Raw genomic sequence first — 14,829 nt, 5'->3', positions numbered from 1 at the left:
TTTTTGTCACATGCACCAAATACAAATGAAATGCTTACTTACAAGCCCTTAACCAACAATGCAGTTCAAGAAATAGAGTTAAGAAAATATTTACTTAATAAACTAAAGTAAAAAAATAGAATAAAAAGTAACACAGTAAAATAACAATAACAAAACAACAATAACAAGGCTACAGTGCCTTGCAAAAGTATTCATCCCCCTTGGCGTTTTTTCCTATTTTGTTGCATTACAACCTGTCATTTAAATAGATTTTTATTTGGATTTCATGTAATGGACATACACAAAATAGTCAGAATTGCTGAAGTGAAACGAAAAAAAAGGGAAAAGTTGTGAGTGCATATGTATTCACCCCCTTTACTATGAAGCCCCTAAATAAGATCTGGTGCAACCAATTACCTTCAGAAAACACATAAATAGTGAAATAAAGTCCACCTGTGTGCAATCTAAGTGTCACATGAGCTGTCACATGATCTCAGTATATATACACCTGTTCTGAACACCACTAAGCAATGGGCACCATGAAGACCAAGGAGCTCTCCAAACAGGTCAGGGACAAAGTTGTGGAGAAGTACAGATCAGGGTTGGGTTATAAAAAAATATCCGAAACTTTGAACATCCCACAGAGCACCAATAAATCCATAATTAAAAAATTAAAAGAATATGGAAGCACAACAAACCTGCCAAGAGAAGGCCGCCCACCAAAACTCACAGACCAGGCAAGGAGGGCATTAATCAGAGAGGCAACAAAGAGACCAAAGATAACCCTGAAGGAGCTGCAAAGCTCCACAGCGGAGATAGTAGTATCTGTCCATAGAACCACTTTAAACCATACACTCCACATAGCTGGGCTTTACGAAAGAGTGGCCAGAAAAAAGCCATTACTTAAAGAAAGAAATAAGTAAATCCATTCGGTGTTTGCCAAAAGGCATGTGGGAGACTCCCCAAACATATGGAAGAAGGTACTTTGGTCAGATGAGACTAATATTGAGCTTTTTGGCCATCAAGGAAAACGCTATGTCTGGCGCAAACCCAACACCTCTCATCACCCCGAGATACCATCCCCACAGTGAAGCATGGTGGTGGCAGCATCATGCTGTGGGGATGTTTTTAATCGTCAGGGACTGGGAAACTGGTCAGAATTGAAGGAATGATGGATGGCGCTAAATACAGGGAAATTCTTGAGGGAAACCTGTTTCAGTCTTCCAGAGATTTGAGACTGGGACGGACGTTCACCTTTCAGCAGGACAATGACCCTAAGCATACTGCTAAAGCAACACTCGAGTTGTGGGGAAACATTTAAATGTCTTGGAATGGCCTAGTCAAAGCCCAGACCTCAATCCAATTGAGAATTTGTGGTATGACTTAAAGATTGCTGTACACCAGCGGAACCCACCCAACTTGAAGGAGCTGGGGCAGTTTTGCCTTGAAGATTGGGCAAAAATCCCAGTGGCTAGATGTGCCAAGCTTATAGAGACATACCCCAAGAGACTTGCAGCTGTAATTGCTTCAAAAGGTATCTCTACAAAGTATTGACTGAGGGGTGAATAGTTCTGCACTCTCAAGTTTTCATTTTTTTTTGTCTTATTTCTTGTTTGTTTCTTCAAAGTGGTAGGCATGCTGTATAAATCAAATGATACAAACCTCCCAAAAATCTGTTTTAATTTCAGGTTGTAAGGCAACAAAATAGGAAAAATGCCATGGGGGGTGAATACTTTCGCAAGCCACTGTATATACAGGGAGTACAAGTACTGAGTCAATGTGCGGGGGTACATGTTAGTCAAGGTAATTTGTACATGTAGGTGGGGGGGATCAAAGTATGATTACTCAACAAGCTCAAGGCCCTGGGCCTGGACTCTGCCCTCTGCAACTGGATCCTGGACTTCCTGAATGGCAGACCACAGGCTGTGAGGATTGACAACAACACCTACTCCACACTGAATCTTAACCCAGGGCCCCCCCATGGTGGTGTCATCAGCCTTCTGCTGTACTCCCTGATCACTCTGTTGCACGACACCATCTCCATCATCAAGTTTGCTGATGACACCACGGTTGAAGGCCTGATCACTAACAACGACGAGTCAAACTACAGGGAGGAGGTAAGGGAACTGGCACTGCGGTGCCAGGACAACAACCTCTCCCTCAATGTCAGCAAAAGAAAGGAGTTGATTGTCGACTTCAGGAAACAGAAGACATGCCCCATCCACATCACCGAGAACTTGACATGGACCAACAACACCACCACTCTTGCCAAGAGGGCGCAACAGAGCCTTCACTTCCTAAGGCGGCTGAGGAAATTTGTCAAGTCCCCCCCGGGTACTCTCCAAATTCTACCGCTGAACCATCGTTAGCGTCCTGACTGGCTGCATCATGGCCTGGTATGGGAAGTGCTCTGTCCACGACCGCAAGGCCCTCCAGCAGGTGGTGAAAATGGCCCAGTACATCACTGGGTCCGGGCTCCCTTCCCAGTCAGGACGTCTACTCAAAGCGGTGCCTGAGGAAGTACCGCAGCATCGTCAAGTACCCCACATGGCCAGACACTATCAGAGCATTGGGTCTCAGACCAACAGGCTCAGAGACTGTTTCTATTGACAAGTCATCAGAATGCTGAACACTTGATCTGCACTGACCAACTGCAATCACTCATGCACACACCCACACATACATACACACACACACACATCCACACACACCCACCCACACATAGACCCCCCCCAAACACACACACACATAGAAGCTAAATGGCATCATGAACTTTACCAAGTACCAGGACATTTTAGCCTCAGTAAGACAATAACCTCAAGCACTACTCAAAATCCACAAAGAAATGGTTAATTGACCACAAAATTAACATTTTGCAATGGCCATCTCAGTCTCCAGACTTGAATCCCATTGGTAACATGTGGTTTGAACTGAAGAGGGCATAAAAACTGATGAAGAATATCAAGGATCTGGAAAGATTCTATATGGAGGAATGTTCTAAGATCCTTTCCAACGTGTTCTCCAATCTCATAAAACATTTTAGAAAAAGACTCAGCGTCATTATCCTCGAAGGGGAGGGTGTCACATCCTGACCAGCAGAGGGCGTATTGCTTAGTCTAGGTCAGGATGTGGCAGGGGATTTGTGTTTGTTAAATGTTGGGGTTGATGATTGGGACTTCCAATTGAAGGCAGGTGTGTAGAGTTGCCTTTGATTGGAAGTCCTATATAGGTGTGTGTGTTTGTCTTTGGGGTTGTGGGGAATTGTTTTGCACTGCGTTTTTTAGCCTGCAAACTGTTGCTGCTGTCGTATTTATGGTTGCATGTGGATGCTTTACTCCTTTTGTTTTTGAATTAAAACATGAGCATCCATACTTCCGCTGCGCCTCGGTCCTTCTCTCTCAAATACGACATATTCGCCGAAGAGTACGACATATTCCGTGACAGAATTCCCCACCAACACAGGACCAAGCAGCGGAAGAAGGCTGGTGAGGACTGGGAGACACGACAGGTAAGGGAGACCGAGAGGCACCCCCAAGATTTTTTTAGGGGGGGGCACAAGGGCTGTTTGACGGCGTCAGAGCTGCCCGCCAGTCAACAGTCGTCAGAGCTGCCCACCAGTCAACAGTCGTCAGAGCTGCCCGCCAGTCAACAGTCGTCAGAGCTGCCCGCCAGTCAACAGTCATCAGAGCTGCCCGCCAGTCAACAGTCGCCAGAGCTGCCCGCCAGTCAACCATCACCAGAGCTGCCCGCCAGTCAACAGTCGTCAGAGCTGCTCGCCAGTCAACAGTCGTCAGAGCTGCCCGCCAGTCAACAGTCGTCAGAGCTGCCCGCCAGTCAACAGTCGCCGGAGTGGCCAGACTGCCCTGAACTGCCGGAGTGGCCAGACTGCCCTGAACTGCCGGAGTGGCCAGACTGCCCTGAACTGCCGGAGTGGCCAGACTGCCCTGAACTGCCGGAGTGGCCAGACTGCCCTGAACTGCCGGAGTGGCCAGACTGCCCTGAACTGCCGGAGCGGCCAGACTGCCCAGACTGTCCCGAGCTGCCAGACTGCCCAGACTGTCCCGAGCTGCCAGACTGCCCAGACTGTCCCGAGCTGCCAGACTGTCCCGACTGTCCCGAGCCGCCGGACTGCCCCGAGCCGCCAGACTGGTCGGACTGCCCCGACTGCCTGGAACGGCCAGAACCTGAGCCGCCTCCAGGATAGGTGGGTTGGGGAGGGAGGGTGTAGCACAGTGCCGTCGTTGACGGCAGCCACCCTCCCTTCCCTCCCTTATGGTTTAGGGGTTATTGTTTGTTGTTTTTTTGTTGGGGTATTGGGGATTTTCTTGTTTTTCTTAGGTGCATCCTGGAGTCTGCACCTTGAGGGGGGGGTACTGTCACGTCCTGACCAGCAGAGGGCGTATTGCTTAGTCTAGGTCAGGATGTGGCAGGGGGTTTGTGTTTGTTAAATGTTGGGGTTGATGATTGGGACTTCCAATTGAAGGCAGGTGTGTAGAGTTGCCTTTGATTGGTGTGTGTGTTTTTCTTTGGGGTTGTGGGGAATTGTTTTGCACTGCGTTTTTTAGCCTGCAAACTGTTACTGCTGTCGTATTTATGGTTTCCTGTGGATGCTTTACTCCTTTTGTTTTTGAATTAAAACATGAGCATCCATACTTCCGCTGCGCCTTGGTCCTTCTCTCTCAAATACGACATATTCGCCGAAGAGTACGACATATTCCGTGACAGAGGGTGCTAGAGTACTGAAAACATGGGTGCCAATAATTTGGACCACTACCATTTCGAGTAAAGAAAATAATAAATTAAACAAAATCTTCCTCTGTGAAATTGTATTAGTATATAATTTCAGATTTTTTAAGCATACAATATAACTCAGTGTTTTCATTACTTATTTAATACAGTATTTTTTGATCATTTTTATCAAGGGTGCCAATAATTATTGACCTCCTGCTAAACACAACTTCTGCTACTAGACTTCGTATTTATGTACTGCACAATTTAAACACTTGCTCTCCCTGACACACGTGTAAATATTGTACTATAAATTGTTGAGTGGTTTCCTGTATTTATACATGCTAAATGTTTATTCTATTCTACCGAGCCCATTTACTTTAAATGTTTTATTCATATATTTTATTATTTCTTAATGGTGTCACTTTATCGAGAGGGAACATGCAGAAAGCATTTTGTTGGACAGTGTATACCATGTGTATCCTGTACACATCCTGTATATTATCATCATATTATACAGAAGATGAAGATGAAGATGGCACCGATAGACATGGAAGCTCTGCTCCTAGCTCCTAAGCAACTTTGCAGTATTTCGTTTTTTGTGTGTGTTATTTCTGACATTATTAGCCCAGAAAGTATTTTGTGTTACGTACATCCGGAAAGAACTTGTGGATATCAGAGCGGGGGTAACTCAGCAGCATTACGACCAGAAATATGGCTTTCCCGAATTGGATCCTTTGTTCGTACCCCCCAGGGCAATTGAACGTATCCCAGAGGCTGCTCCATGACACCGCCGGTGGAGAAGAGATATTCGGAGTGGACTTCTAGTCCGACTCAGGAGGTGTGCACACCATCCACCACTTCTGAGTATATTACTCGCTAATGTCCAATCCCTGGACAATAAAGTAGACGAGCTGGTGTATGTTTAATGATTATCTACTTATGGTGTGATTGTGATAACTTACAGGAACTCAAGTCCTCTTGTTCAGCCGGCCTAGAATACCATACAATCAAATGACGACTGTATTACCTCCCAAGAGAATTCTGTTCGGTTATAGTTACAGCCGCGTATATTCCCCCTCAAGCCGAAACCACGACGGCCCTACACTGGACTTTGTGCAAACTGAGGCCGCATTTATTGTAGCTGGGGATTTTAACAAAGCAAATTTTAGGAAAACGCTACCGAATTTCTATCAACACATGGCCTGTAGTACTCGCGCATCAAAAACTCTTGACTACTGTTACTCCCGCTTCAGGGATGGCTACAAGGCCTTCCCTTCGGCAAATCAGATCACGATTCCATCCTGCTCCTCCCTTCCTATAGGCAGAAACTCAAACAGGAAGTACCCGTACTAAGGTCTATTTAACGCTGGTCTGACCAATCGGAATCCATGTTTTGATCACGTGGACTGGGATATGAAGAAGGCCCTAAATATTGTCAAGGACTTCAGACACCCTAGTCATAGGCTGTTCTCTCTGATACTGCACGGCAAGCAGTACAGGAGTGCCAAGTCTAGGTCCAAGAGGCTTCTAAACAGCTTCTACCCCCAAGCCATAAGATTCCTGAACACCTAATCAAATGGCTACCCGGACTATTTGCATCCCCCCCCCCCCCCCTCTTTTTACACCCCCGTCTTGCTCCCGGACAAGCTAAACACCTTGTCGCCCGCTTTGAGGATAACACAGTGCCTCTGACACAGCCCGCTCCCAAGGATTGTGGGCTCTCGTTCTCTGTGGCCGACGTGAGTAAGACATTTAAGCGCGTTAAACCTCGCAATGCTGCCGGCCCAGATGACATCCCTAGCTGCGTCCTCAGAGCATTCGCAGACCAGGTGGTTGGAGTGTTTACGGACATATTCAATCTCTCCCTATCCCAGTCTGCTGTCCCTACTTGCTTCAAGATGTCCACCATTGTTCCTGTACCCAAGAAAGCAAATGTCATCATGAAGTGATTTGAGAGGCTAGTTAAGGATCATATCACCTCCACCTTACCTGACACTCATAGACTCAATTACATTTGCATACAGCCCCAATACATCCACAGACAATGCAATCGCCATCACACTGCACATTGCCCTATCGCATCTGGACAAGAGGAATAACTATGTAAGAATGCTATTCATTGACTATAGCTCAGCCTTCAACACCGTAGTTAGTACCCTCCAAGCTCATCATCAAGCTCGGGGCCCTGGGTCTGAACCCCACCCTGTGCAATTGGGTCCTGGACTTCCTGATGGGCTGCCCCCAATTGGTGATGGTAGGAAACAGCACCTCCACTATGCTGATCCTCAACACAGGGACCCCACAAGGGTGAGTGCTTAGCCCCCTACTGTACCTCCTGTTCACCTATGACTGCGTGGCCACGCACGCCTCCAACTCAATCTTCAAGTTTGCAGACGACACAACAGTAGTAGGCCTTAATACCAATATTGACGAGACAGCCTACAGGGAGGAGGTGACGGCCCTGGCGGAGTGGTGCCAGAAAAATAACCTCTCCCTCAAAGTCAACAAAACAAAGGAGCTGATCGTGGACTTCAGGAGACAGCAGAGTGATCACGCCCCTATCCACATCAACGGCATCGCAGTGGAGAAGGTGAAAAGCTTTTTTTGTTTCAAGTTCCTTGGAGTACACATCACTGACAATCTGAAATTGTCCACCCACATCGCCTCTTCAACCTCAGGAGGCATAAGAAATTCGGCATGACCTCTGAAACCCTCACAAACTTTTACAGATGCACAATTGAAAGCATCCTGTCGGGTTGTATCACCGCCTTGTACAGCAACAGCACCACCATTACTAGCCGGCTACCACCTGGTTACTCAACCCTGCACCTTAGAGGCTGTTGCCCTATAAACATAGACATGGAATCAATGATCACTTTAATAATGGAACACTAGTCACTTCAATGTTTACATACTGCTTTGCTGTATTCTACTGTATTTTAGTCAATGCCATTCTGACATTGCTCATCCTAATATTTATATATTTCTTAATTCCATTCTTTAACTTTTAGATGTGTGTGAATTGTTGTGAATTGTTAGATACTACTGCGCTGTTGGAGCTAGGAACACAAGCATTTCGCTACACCCGCAATAACATATAATATATATGTGTATGTGACCAATACAATTTGATTTGATTATTATATATGATTGTTTTTATGACAGTAAAAGCTCTTATAAGGTATTAACTTTGTCTTTCTCTGTTTGCATCTGTTCTCTCTCTGCAGTCAGTCTGTGCAAGTCCATTTGTAGTCAGTCAGGGGATTTCTTGTAAATCATACTCTCTGCTCCAGTTACATACAATAGTTTACTGATTAAATGGGTTGATTAGACAAGGTAATGCTAGTCATATCAATGACTCATTGTCACTGTCTCATCGTGACATATGGCATATATTATTTTTTATATATATTATTAGACATTAAGCAGAATGTAACAGTAGAAGCTCTCATAAGATGTGATCTTTGTCTTTCTCTCTTTGCATCTGATCTCTCTCTGCAGTCAGGTTGGTGTAACTGGGCTTGATCTGTTAGTTTTAGTTTCAGTTTGAGTCACCTGAAATCCCCTGACAGACTAAAAGGGGGGAGGGGTATGAGCAAGTCGGTTTCTAGTCAGTGAGGGGATTTCTTGTAAATCATGCTCTCTGCTGCAGTTACATAGCAATACTTTACTGATTAAATAGTTTTTTTACACAAGGTAATATTAGTCATATCAATGACTCATTGTCACTGTCTAATAGTGACATATGGCATATATTATATTTGATATATATTATTAGACGTTATTCAGTAAGAGACAGTAGAAGCTCTCATAAGATATGAAGATGTGTAGTCAGGTTGGTGTAACTGGGCTTGATCTGTTAGTTATAGTTTCAGTTTGAGTCACCTGAAATCCCCTGACAGACTAAAAGGGGGGAGGGGTCTGAGCAAGTCGGTTTCTAGTCAGTGAGGGGATTTCTTGTAAATCATGCTCTCTGCTGCAGTTAAATAATGATACCTTGATGATTACATTGACATTTTTATTTTTTTGTAAGGGTTAGATCAGCTTTCATATTGCAGATACATTTTTACTTCCATCAATGTAATTGTCTGCATCATTTCCAATCCCCCATATCTTTTTTGGTAAATATATACAGTATATATATATATATATATCTGCATATATTTTCCTTTATTATGTTGCCCTAACCCTACCACCCCTCCCCTAACTGGAGTAAATATAATAACAGAATGTTTTCAGACCAGGTTGGGGTGCTTGGGGCCACTTCAAAACAAATCAAACTTTATTTGGCACATGTGCCGAATACAACAGGTGAAATGCTTACTTACAGGCTCTAACCAACAGTGCAAAAAAGGTATTAAGTGAACAATAGGTAAGTAAAGAAATAAAACAACAGTAAAAAGACAGTGAAAAATAATAGCAGCGAAGCTATATACAGTAGCGAGGCTATATACAGGCACCGGTTAGTCAGGCTGATTGAGGTAGTTAGTACGTGTAGATATGGTTAAAGTGACTATGCATATATGATAAACAGAGAGTAGCAGTAGCGTAAAAGAGGGGTTGGCAGGTGGTGGGTGGCGGGACACAATGCAGATAGCCCGGTTAGCCAATGTGCAGGGGCACTGGTTGGTCGGGCCAAGTGAGGTAGTATGTACATGAATGTATAGTTAAAGTGACTATGCATCTATGATAAACAGAGAGTAGCAGCAACGTAAAAGAGGGGTTATGGGGGTAGTAGAGAGAACAGTCTATGACTGGGATGGCTGGGGTCTTTGACAATTTTTAGGGTCTCCTCTGACACTGCCTGGTGTAGAGGTCCTGGATGGCAGGCAGCTTAACCCCAGTGATGTACTGGGCCGTACACACTACCCTCTGTAGTGCCTTGCGGTCGGAGGCCGAGCAATTGCCATACCAGGCAGTGATGCAACCAGTCAGGATGCTCTCGATGTTGCACCTTTTGAGGATCTGAGGACCCATGCCAAATCTTTTTAGTTTCCTGAGGGGGAATTGGCTTTGTTGTGCCCTCTTCACGACTGTCTTGGTGTGTTTGGACCATTCCAATTTGTTGGTGATGTGGACACCAAGGAACTTGAAGCTCTCAATCTGCTCCACTACAGCCCCGATGACGAGAATGGGGCCGTGCTCGGTCCTCCTTTTCCTGTAGTCCACATTCATCACCTTAGTCTTGGTTACGCTGAGGGATAGGTTGTTATTCTGGCACCACCCGGCCAGGTCTCTGACCTCCTCCCTGTAGGCTGTCTAGTCGTTGTCGGTGATCAGGCCTACCACTGTTGTGTCGTCTGCAAACTTAATGATGGTGTTGGAGTCGTGCCTGGCCAGGCAGTCGTGGGTGAACAGGGGGTACAGGAGGGGACTGAGCAATCACTCCTGGGGGGGTTCCAGTGTTGATGATCAGCGTGGCAGATGTGTTGCTACCTACCCTCACCACCTGGGGGCGACCCATCAGGAAGTCAGGATCCAGTTGCAGAGGGAGGTGTTTAGTCCCAGGATCCTTAACCTCTTGGGGCTAGGTGGGACGCTAGCGTGCCACCTGTGGTGCACTCCATCAACAGCAGGTGCATTTCAAGAGCGGCAAATTTGAATCCAAATAAATGTCAAAATTCAAATTTTTCAAAAATACAACTATGTTACACCATTTGAAAGATAAACATCTCCTTAATCTAACCACGTTTTACGATTTCAAAAAGGTTTTACGGCGAAAGCATAAATTTAGAGTATGTTAGGACAGTACATTTACAAGAGTTGTGTGTAATGTTTTGTCAAGTCAAAGACAGGGTCACCAAAACCATAAAACCAGCTAAAATGATACACTAACCTTTTACAATCTCCATCAGATGACACTCCTAGGACATTATGTTAGACAATGCATGCATTTTTAGTTCTATCAAGTTCATATTTATATACAAAAACAGCGTTTTACTATGGCATTGATGTTGAGGAAATCGTTTCCCTCCAATAACCGGCAGTCAAGTCAGCGTCACAAATTAAATAATTAAAATTAGAAAACATTGGTAAAATATTATATTGTCATTTAAAGAATTATAGATTTACATCTTTTGAACGCAATCAACTTGCCAGATTTAAAAATAACCTTACTGGGAAATCACACTTTGCAATAATCTGAGCACTGTGCCCAGAAAAATACGCGTTGCGATACAGACTAGACGTCATGTTGGGGAGATCTAAAATCGAAAATACTATGTAAATAATCCATTACCTTTGATTCTCTTCATCAGATGTCACTTCCAGGTATCACAGGTCCATAACGAATGTAGTTTTGTTCAAAAAAGCTCATCATTTATGTCCAAAAATCTCCGTCTCGTTAGCACATGATGTAAGCCAGCCGGACTTCTCGTCATGAACGAGGGGAAAAAATATATTTCCGTTCGTTCAAACATGTCAAACGTTGTATAGCATAAATCATTAGGGCCTTTTTAACCAGAACATGAATAATATTCAAGGTGGACGAATGCATAGCCTTTTATAACGTATTGGAACGAGGGTACCCAACATGAAGTAGCGCGCCAGGTGTCTAATGGGACATCACCGTTCCATGGCTCTTGTTCGGTCAGATCTCCCTCCAGAAGACTCAAAACACTTTGTAAAGGCTGGTGACATCTAGTGGAAGCAATAGGAAGTGCCAAAATATTCCTAAACCCCTGTGTTTTTCAATGGGATAGGTTTAAAGTCAATACAACACATCAGGTATCCACTTCCTGTCAGAAAATGTCTCAGGGTTTTGCCTGCCAAATGAGTTCTGTTATACTCACAGACACCATTCAAACAGTTTTGGAAACTTTAGAGTGTTTTCTATCCATATATAATAAGTATATGCATATTCTAGTTACTGGGTAGGATTAGTAACCAGATTAAATCGGGTACATTTTTTTTATCCAGACGTGCAAATGCTGCCCCCTAGACCCAACAGGTTAACTTAGTGATGAGCTTTGATGGTACTATGGTGTTGAACGCTGAGCTGCAGTCAATAAATAGCATTCTCACATAGGTGTTCCTTTTGTCCAGGTGGGAAAGGGCGGTGTGGAGTGCAATTCAGATTGCATCATCTGTGGATCTCTTTGGGCGGTATGCAAATTGGAGAGGGTCTAGAGTTTCTGGGATAATGGTGTTGATGTGAGCCCTTTCAAAGCACTTCATGGCTACGGACGTGAGTGCTACGGGTCTGTAGTCATTTAGGCAGGTTGCCTTTGTGTTCTTGGGCACAGGGACTATGGTGGTCTGCTTGAAACATGTTGGTATTACAGACTCAATCAGGGACATGTTGAAAATGTCAGTGAAGACACCTGCCAGTTGGTCAGCACATGCCCGGAGCACACGTCCTGGTAATCCGTCTGGCCCCGCAGACTTGTGAATGTTGACCTATTTAAAGGTCTTACTCACGTCAGCTACGGAGAGCGTGATCACACAGTTGTCCGGAACAGCTGATGCTCTCATGCATGCCTCAGTGTTGCTTGCCTCGAAGCGAGCATAGAAGTGATTTAGCTTGTCTGGTAGGCTCGTGTCACTAGGCAGCTCGCGGCTGTGCTTCCCTTTGTAGTCCGTAATGGTTTGCAAGCCCTGTCACATAAGATGAGCATTGGAGCCGGTGTAGTACGATTCAATCTTAGCCCTGTATTGACGCTTTGCCTGTTTGATGGTTCGTCGGAGGGCATAGCAGGATTTATTCTAAGCTTCCGGGTTAGAGTCCCGCACCTTGAAAGCGGCAGCTCTACCCTTTAGCTCAGTGCGAATGTTGCCTGTAATACATATCTTCTGGTTGGGGTATGTACGTACACTGTGGGGACGACGTCCTCGATGCACTTATTGATAAAGCCAGTGACTGATGCGGTGTACTCCTCAATGACATCGGAAGAATCCCGGAACATGTTCCAGTCTGTGATAGCAAAACAGTCCTGTAGTTTAGCATCTGCTTCATCTGACCACTTTTTTATAGACTGAGTCACTGGTGCTTCCTGCTTTAATTTTTGCTTGTAAGCAGGAATCTGGAGGATAGAGTTGTGGTGGGATTTACCAAATGGAGGGCGAGGGAGAGTACAGGTGTTTGGAGTCTTGGTGATCTAGATTTTTTTTCTCTGTGGTTGCACATTTAACATGTTGATGGAAATTAGGTAGAACTGATTTAAGTTTCCCTGCATTAAAGTCTCCGGCCACAAGGAGCGCCGCCTCTGGGTGAGCGGTTTCCTGTTTGCTTATTTCCTTATACAGCTGACTGAGTGCGGTCTCTTCTCGTCTGGGATCCATAGCGCTTGGGGCCAATTTCTCATCTCGTCTGGGTTCCATAGCGCTTGGGGCAACTTCCTCTTCTCATCCTACTGTTGCCCCAGATAACATATTGGGGGTCACAGGTCACAGGAAGTACAAAGACACTTCTTCAAACCGACACACTAATATTCAGCTTAACCCTTTTTTCTACTTTCACTATGACTTAATAACTGTTGGGGCTACAGGTTAGCAATGAACCCCGAGTCGGGATTGCTAACAAGGCTGGAAATTCAAAACATCAAAAATCTAATAATTTCAATTTCTCAAACAATCAACTATTTTACACAATTTAAAAGATAAACATCTCCTTAATCTAACCCCATTGTTCGATTTTCAAAGAGGCTTTACGGCAAAAGCATAAAGTTAGATTATGTTAGGACAGTACATAGCCACAAAAGTACAAACATCCATTTTCAATTCAAGGTCAGGCGTCACCAAAAGCAGAAACCAGCTAGAATTATGCACTAACCTTTGTCAATCTCCATCAGATGACACTCCTAGGACATTATGTTATACAATACATGCATTTTTTGTTCCATCAAGTTCATATTTATATCCAAAAACAGCATTTTACTGTAGCGTGAAATTCAGATTTTTTTCTTCTCTGAAATGCTTCCGGTGAACATAACAAAATTATTATTCGAAAACATTGGTAAATTATAATATTGTCATTCAAAGAATAATATATTATCATCTCGTAATTGCTACCGAATGGCCAGATCTCAAAATAACTTTACTGGGAAATCACATTTTGCAATAAACGGGGTGCTATGCTAAGAACAATAAGCTATGCTATACAGTTAGCATCATCTAATATCGATAATAACATTGTAAATATCCCCTTACCTTTGATTATCTCCATCAGAAGGCACTGCCAGGAATCCCAGGTCCGGAACAAATGTGGTTTCTTTTGACAAAGTTCATAATTTATGTCCAAATAACACCAAGTAGTTAGCGTTCATTATGCTCCCACAAAACGTGGTGGGGGGGTTGTAAAATCACGCCGAAAAGCTAAAAAAACCTAGTAAATAATCTATTTACGTTCGTTCAAACATGTCAAACCTTGTTTAGCATTAATCTTTTGGTCCATTCTTAACATTAAACATCAGTAATATTTTCACATAACCTATCCTATGTCTTGATAAACAATTAATGACAAACTCACGCTTCTCAGATTTATGCGCAGGCGCAAAAAAATGAAGTGATGACATGTCAACTTCCTTGCATTCTAATTTGCTCTCTGTTTATCATAGACGCTTCAAACAACTTTATAAAGATCGTTGACATCTAGTGGAAGCCGTAGGTGTTGCGAAATGAATCCTTTCTCACTATGGTATCTATAAAACAATGACACTAAATAGTACAGTCACAAAATTCACATTTTTTTAAATCTATTTTTCACAGGTTTTTGCCTGCAATATGAGTTTTGTTATACTTACACACACCATTCAAACTGTTTTAGAAAATTCAGAGTGTTTTCTATCCGAATGTGTTAATAATATGCATATCCTAGCTTCTGAGTTGGTGTAGGAGGCAGTTAAAAATGGGCACATATTTTTTTCAAAATTTCTCAATACTGCCCCCGAGCCCCAACAGGCTAATAAGGCAAAACATCCCAGAGACTTAAGGCTTCATTCTACTCCTCCTTAATCATGCAAAAGCCATTATTCACACAAACAGCAATTATCGATAGTCTATCAAATCATGATATATTATTGTCTTCATGACATTAGAAGCTCTCATAAGGTAATAACTTTGTCTTTCTCTCTTTGCATCTGTTCTCTCTCTGCAGTCAGATTTGTGTAAGTGGTCTTGAGT

The sequence above is a fragment of the Salmo salar genome, chromosome ssa04, assembly GCF_905237065.1.
Source record: "Salmo salar chromosome ssa04, Ssal_v3.1, whole genome shotgun sequence".
Classification (NCBI taxonomy): Eukaryota; Metazoa; Chordata; class Actinopteri; order Salmoniformes; family Salmonidae; genus Salmo; species Salmo salar.
This window is presented reverse-complemented; position numbering follows the sequence as displayed.